This window comes from Podarcis bocagei (genome assembly GCF_964188305.1).
Source record: "Podarcis bocagei genome assembly, chromosome: 6".
Lineage (NCBI taxonomy): Eukaryota > Metazoa > Chordata > Lepidosauria > Squamata > Lacertidae > Podarcis > Podarcis bocagei.
Window position 1 is genome coordinate 23,082,169 of NC_138130.1, and position 7,841 is coordinate 23,090,009.

Sequence of the window (7,841 nt, forward strand, 5' to 3'; positions counted from 1 at the left end):
AACAAAATAAACGAAATTGCACATTTATGCCAACACCAATCAAGAGCTTCTGAGCAGCACTTCCCTGTCATCCTTCATAAATACTGAAAAGGACATTCCTACTGATTTCCTAACAAGAGACGAGGCAGCAACGAATTATTAACATGTCAATTGTGATATAAGCCCTGGTATGATTTCTGCCTCTCTTACAAAGCTCTGTATTAGGTACAAAACATTATATTGTTTCATTATTTACTGTGTCCTATCTACTTATACTTGGTACTGCAGAATTGGGAATGAGAAGAAACACTATTAAAACAGGTTCATTCTGATGATTATTAGTTTTATGCGGTCCTTCACTAGAACTGGTTCTAGCTAGTTTGCACAACTATTGATTGCATTCATTTTTTAATTGTTTAAATCCCTGGTTCTGATTGTGCATGCTTTTGTGCTACTGCTTTACTGGTGTGGATCACTGAAAGGTCACAAGTTGTTGCCACCTCCTATTCCAATATTCATTTATATAAACATATATTGGTATAGCTGTTTATTCTAAACATCTTTCAGTACTCTTCATACTCAGTGGTTGATGTGCATATCTACAAATGTAAAGTATAAATGTGATAAACACACACAGTGGTACCTCAGGTTACATACGCTTCAGGTTACATATGCTTCAGGTTACAGACTCTGCTAACCCAGAAATAGTGCTTCAGGTTAAGAACTTTGCTTCAGGATGAGAACAGAAATTGTGCTCCAGGAGGCCCCATTAGCTAAAGTGGTGCTTCAGGTTAAGAACAGTTTCAGGTTAAGAACAGACCCCCGGAACGAATTAAGTACTTAACCCGAGGTACCACTGTATCTACAAATGTAAAGTATACATGTGTCAGGGGTTCAGGAGCAGAGGCGAGGGCAAGGGAGGAAACAGAGAGCGAGGGGGAGGAGGCCGAAGAAAAGATGAGTGATGACGACGACCCGAGATCTCCGAGTCTTTCCAGTGAATCAGAAGATTCACAGAAAGGAGCGCCAGTGGCCAGAGCAAGGGGGGAGCCTAGGGGGACACCCCAGGAAGAAGGGTCCAGAGGGGGCTCAGAGGGCAGCAGTTGGAAATCAGGGCCAGCGTCACCAACAGAGCGCAGTGGAGAGGAAGGGTGCCAGGTATCGAGCTCTGGCAGCTCGCAGCAGGGGGGAGGGCATGAGTCAGGAGTGGCCACACCTCCATCGGGGAGCGAAGAAATGGTTAAGCGGAAAGTGGAAGGTTGGGCGCGCGCGCCAAGTTCAAATGCACAGGAAGGTGGCGCAGTAAGCAGCCCGGAAAGGGAGCCAGGTCCTAAAGCCCGACGCAAGGAGACAGAAGGGTCCGGGGGGTCAGCGTCAGAAGAGTCCAGGAAGGAAGAGACCGCGGGGGGCAGAGGGACCCAGAGAAGAACGGTCAGGCGGAAAAGGTGGAGTAAGGCTAGGGTATTAAGCTGGTGTACAGGGGGCGGAGACTCAGACGGAGCTTCGCCGGTCTAACCCATAAGACGTAGAGCTGCACGCGGCAGCTTGAGAATGGAAACTGTAACTCAATAAAGACTTTTATAAAGTGAACGCTGGCTAGCGTGATCCTCTGTGAGCTAGGATCTGGAAGCAGCTCTGACAGTAAGCTCCGTCTCAGTTGTGGGCATCTGCAGCCTCGCGGAGAGGAGAGAAGGCGGGTGCCTACTAGCGAGCTCACGAACGGCAGACAATATGACGGCCGAACAGCAGATAGCGGATCTCAGAGAAGCAGTGACGCGACTGAATGCCGAGATACTTGCATCCAGGAAGAGGGAGGAGGACGCAGCTGCCGCCTACAGAGATCTCCAGGTCAGGTTGGAAATGCTTACGAAGCAAGGGCAACTGACACCCAGACCGGAGGGGATTGGGTTGGGGAGACGAACAGGCGGTCTAGTCTCTCACTTCGATGGGAATTTACAACAGTACCCCAACTTTAGAGCAGATGTAATGTGTGCACTGCAACTGCTGGACAAAGACTTTAGAGATGAGCAAGAGAAGGTGGGATTTATCATGTCCCATTTGCATGGAGATGCTAAAGCATGGCTGCGCAATTTGTGGAGAGATAAGGATCCGGCGCTCCAAAATGCGGATGCCTTTATTAAAGCGATGGATGGGTGCTTTTTGTCAAGCATAGACGTGGATCTTGCCCGGAAGGAGGTACATGGACTGAAGCAGGGGAGGGCCAGTGTAAGGCAGTATCATGCCCGCTTTTTTGCATTGGTCAGTGCCCTGGAATGGGACAGAGATTCGGCTCCAGTCAGAGACCTGTTTTGGGAAGGATTGAACAGCGCTGTTAAAGACGAAATTGCAAGGGGGGAGAGACCCCGGAGCACGCAGGAGATCGTTCAGAGGGCGCTGGCGGTGGGGGTGCGTCTGGAAGAACGTCCATGGAGCAGGGACGAAGGGCGTGGAGGGCGCGAACCAGCTAGGGGCTACTCCTTCCTTCCCAGAGAAGCAGCGCGTGCGCAATCCACGCCTCCGCCAGGAGGAGGAGCGGAACCTATGGAGGTTGGAGCTGCAAGGGCTCAGTCAGCAACCAGAGCCCTAGCACCGGGAGCAGTGAAAGCGAAGCCTCCTAGAGGGAACAGGAAGTGTTACATCTGCGACAATCCCCAGCATATGGCGAAAGAGTGTCCCCAGAGGCTCCACAAGCACACTGCAGCCTCAGCAATGGTAACTGCAGCAACGCAGCAAGGAGAACCACAGCAGGGAAACGACGGAGTCTGGCTGGAGACAGAGGCACTGGGGCCCAGCCAGACGTGTCAGTGAAGCAGTCCCCAGAGATTTTGCAGCCCACAGACCCCCTCCCGCCCAAACCAGTAGTGCGGCTCACCGCATCGCTCCAGCTACCCAATGGCCTCACCATGGACGTGCCGATCACCATTGACTCAGGAAGCAATGCGGACTTTATAGGGCAAGGCTTTGTCGACCGGCACGCTATACAGTTACTGCCTGCCACACTGCCCCTGCAGGTCGTCACGGTGGATGGCAGGGAGCTGCTCGGGGGGCAAGTGGTGAAGCAAACGCCACCAATGGTGATGCGAATTGGGAATCACAAGGAAGTCATCAGCTTCAATGTCACTCAACTATCGGACACGCCTATTGTATTGGGCATGAGTTGGCTGGACAAGCACAGCCCGACGCTGGCGTGGTACCAGAGGCAGCTGACCTTCGGCTCTTCCTATTGTGCTGAACACTGCATCCTGCCCCGGCAGGAAGGAGAGGAAGAGGAGTCACAGCTGCAGCTAGGGACGCTGCAAGCGGTTCCCCACAAGTATGCAGAAATTTTGGAGGTTTTCTGTGAGAAGGAGGCGGACAAGCTACCCCCCCACAGACCGTACGACTGCAAGATTGACCTCCTACCAGGGGCGGCGTTGCCAAAAGGGAAACTGTATTCCATGTCTGAGGACGAATTACAGGAACTCAAAGAGTTCATAGATCACAATTTGGAGCGCGGTTTCATCCGAGAGTCCAAGGCAGTGGGGGGCAGTCCTGTATTCTTTGTCAAGAAGAAGGACACGCCCCAAAAAAGGCTCGTAGTGGACTACCGGACCTTGAACGCGGTGACCGCACCATCGGACTTCCCCATGCCCAGGATAGACGACCTCCTCGCGACGGTGCGCAAGGGACGCGTCTTCACCAAGTTGGACCTGCGAGGGGCATACAACCTCATTCGCATGCGGGAAGGCGATGAGTGGAAGACAGCCATGTTCACGCCCCTGGGCACCTACGAATACAGAGATATGCCTTTTGGATTGCAAAATGGCTCCCACTGTTTTCAAGCTTTCATGCATCACGTGCTGGCGGGGCTCCTCTACAAGAAGTGTGTCTGTTTCCTGGATGACATACTCATCTTTTCTGACTCGCAGCAGGCTCACGACAGAGACGTCAAGGAAGTGCTGAGCAGACTGCAGCAGCATAGGCTCTACGCCAAGCTGGAAAAATGCCAGTTCGACGTGTCGGAGGTGGACTTCCTGGGCTACAGGTTGTCCGATAAGGGGCTCGCCATGGACAGCGCCAAGGTTCGCGCGGTTTTGGATTGGAAAAGTCCGCGCAACAGGAAGGAGGTCCAGCGGTTTGTCGGCTTTGCGAACTTCTATCGCAAGTTTATCAAGGGGTTTGCGATGCAGACGGCGGCCATCACAGACACGCTCAGCTCCAAGAAGAAGAAGTTCATCTGGACGGAGCAGGCGGAGCAGTCCTTTCAGGCACTCAAGCGTCTCTTCGTGTCGGAAGAGCAGCTACTACACGTCGACCCCAGCAGACCGATGAGGGTGGAGACGGACGCCTCGGACAGAGCTGTGGGAGCAGTGCTGTTGCAGCAAGACCCGCAGGGGGCGTGGAGACCGGGAGCGTTCTACTCCAGGAAGCTCACCAAGTCAGAACAGAACTACACCATCTGGGACAGGGAGTTGTTGGCCATTCATGCAGCCTTTAAGGCGTGGAGGCACTTCCTGATCGGAGCCAAGCACACGGTGCAGGTCCGCACGGACCACAAGAACTTGGAGCACTGGCGCACGGCGCGGTTCCTGAACCAGAGGCAGATACGTTGGGCAGAGTTCTTTGCGGACTTCGACTTCCGCATAGAGTAAGTCCCGGGGGACACCAACATCATGGCGGACGCCCTCTCCCGTAAACCGCAATACCTCGAGGAGGCGACGCCAGCGGCGGCCATGCACATCTTCGCACCGACAGCGTGGGCGTGCGCTTCCGCGACTGTTGACCTGGAGGAGGTTCGACGTGCGTTGCAGGACGACTCCTTCGCGCGAGCGAAGATGGCAGAGGCACGCAGGGGCACGACGGCGACCGGCGAGTTCCAGGTTCGAGACGGATTACTCCTCCGTAAAGGGGCCATCTACGTGCCGGGGGACGATCTTCGCGCCAAGGTACTGCAGCAGTTGCACGACGCGCCCACCGCTGGGCACTTTGGCACAGAGAAGACGATAGAATTAGTAGCCAGAGACTTCTGGTGGCCCAGAATGAGAGGGGAAGTCGCGGACTACATGGCGAGGTGCGACACCTGCCAGAGGGCCAAACCAGTACACAGACCGCCGGCGGGACTGCTGGAACCGCTGCAAACCCCGTTCGAACCATGGGAGAGTGTGGCCCTGGACTTTGTCACGGATCTGCCCAGCTCGAGAGGCAAGACGGCAGTGCTAGTGGTGGTGGACTTGTTCTCCAAGATGGCACATTTCATTCCGTGTGCGAAGGTGGCCACGGCGGAACAGACCGCCAAACTGTTCATAGATCACGTGTTCAAGGTTCACGGTCTGCCGCGGACTATACTGTCCGACCGGGGGCGGCAGTTCATCTCGAACTTCTGGCAGAAGCTGATGGGCTTCCTGAACGTCAAGATCAACCTGGCTTCGGCTAGACACCCGCAGACCAACGGACAAGCGGAGCGGGTCAATGCCATCATGCAGCAGTACCTGAGATGTTATGCGAATCAACAGCCCGCGACGTGGGTGGATTACCTGCCTCTCGCCGAGTTCGCCTACAACAACACGAAGCACGTGTCCACGGGGGTGACGCCGTTCTTCGCCAACAACGGAAGGCACCCCAGAACCTTCCCGGGACTGGAAAGAATGGGGGAGGAGGAGCCGCAGACAGCAGACGCGTTCGCGTCGGAGTTGCAGGAGGTCCACGATCAGCTTCGGCGGCACCTGGAGCTGGCCAAGCACACATACAAGGTACAAGCAGACAAACACAGGAGGGTTGGCGAAGAGATCCATGTGGGAGACTGGGTCTGGTTGGCAGCCCACGCAGTACTGGCCAGGTCGTTAGCGAAGAAGAAACTAGGGCATAAACAACTGGGACCCTACCAAGTCGAAGAGCAGGTCAACCCGGTAGCCTTCAGGCTGACGCTGCCGGAGGGCTCCAGGATGCATCCGGTGTTCCACAGATCGGTGCTCACTCCCTACAAGACACCTCACAGATTTCAGGAACCAGGAACGGCGCCGAGTCCGCTCCGAGAGGGAACCGAGCAAGGGGGAGCGCCACAGGAGGAGCCCATCAACGAGGTCACAGAGATTTTGGACTCGAGATGGGGAGAAGAGGGAGTAGAATACCTTCTCGCCAGAGAGGGCACCCCGGCCAGTGCCAACAGTTGGGTGCCGGGCTACGCTTTGGAGGAACCTCTGCTCAAAGACGAGTTTCATGCCCTCTTCCCACACAGGCCCATGCCAGCAGACTTTTTCGACGATTGGCTTTTCACACCGACGCTTTCAGCCAGCACATTCCAGGGGTTCGACTCGGACGAGGAACCGACAATGGACACACGTTCCCCGGAGGGGTCACCCTCGGGATCTGCCTCAGAACCCTCATATTGGTGGGACGATAGACCAGAGGAACAGTGGCGCAGGAAGTGGCTGGAGGGTCCCGGGCGAGCAACGCCCCCAGGAGGGACCGATGAAGAGACGGACATGGACGTGTTCGGGGAAGACCTTGGGTTCGAGCACGGCGGCATAGAGATGGAAGAGGAGGCGACCGTCGGCGATGAGCGCAGGGAGGAAGAACCGGAAGTCTTCAGTTGGAGGCCCGCCACGGGACGCGAACTGTATCCGGCATTCGTCCCCATGACACTGCAGCACCCAGCTCCCGCACCGGAAGGAGGGGAGGGGGGAAGGGGGGGCTTCGAGGGGGGGGGATGGATGTCAGGGGTTCAGGAGCAGAGGCGAGGGCAAGGGAGGAAACAGAGAGCGAGGGGGAGGAGGCCGAAGAAAAGATGAGTGATGACGACGACCCAAGATCTCCGAGTCTTTCCAGTGAATCAGAAGATTCACAGAAAGGAGTGCCAGTGGCCAGAGCAAGGGGGGAGCCTAGGGGGACACCCCAGGAAGAAGGGTCCAGAGGGGGCTCAGAGGGCAGCAGTTGGAAATCGGGGCCAGCGTCACCAACAGAGCGCAGTGGAGAGGAAGGGCGCCAGGTATCGAGCTCTGGCAGCTCGCAGCAGGGGGGAGGGCATGAGTCAGGAGTGGCCACACCTCCATCGGGGAGCGAAGAAACGGTTAAGCGGAAAGTGGAAGGTTGGGCGCGCACGCCAAGTTCAAATGCACAGGAAGGTGGCGCAGTAAGCAGCCCGGAAAGGGAGCCAGGTCCTAAAGCCCGACGCAAGGAGACAGAAGGGTCCGGGGGGTCAGCGTCAGAAGAGTCCAGGAAGGAAGAGACCGCGGGGGGCAGAGGGACCCAGAGAAGAACGGTCAGGCGGAAAAGGTGGAGTAAGGCTAGGGTATTAAGCTGGTGTACAGGGGGCGGAGACTCAGACGGAGCTTCGCCGGTCTAACCCATAAGACGTAGAGCTGCACGCGGCAGCTTGAGAATGGAAACTGTAACTCAATAAAGACTTTTATAAAGTGAACGCTGGCTAGCGTGATCCTCTGTGAGCTAGGATCTGGAAGCAGCTCTGACAACATGTGATAAACACGAACACGTAGTTCGTACAGGAACACCATCAGGGAGCGGTGAGTCATTGAACTTTCTTGCTACGTGTAGGTTTAGGGGCAAACCTCACTTGACTCTGTATAAAACGGGCACAATGGCCCCGTCTCACAGTCTGATGAAAGATCAGTTGTAGGGAATGAACTTTTCATTTGCCTGTACTTAGACAACAGCATTCAAGAGCAGCCTTGGTATTTGTGGAGGTCAAGCCAAAGGAGAGGGAGTCTTCCTGGAAAACATTTTGATCTGCCACATCCCCTGTTATCTGTGCTGGGATGATGGTGGAACCATCTGAAGTTCCATGTTGCTAGGCAAGAGACATAGACCAAAACTGGGGTGGAAACTGGGCTGTTGGAATCCATAAGCATGAACAACTCTGACAGATA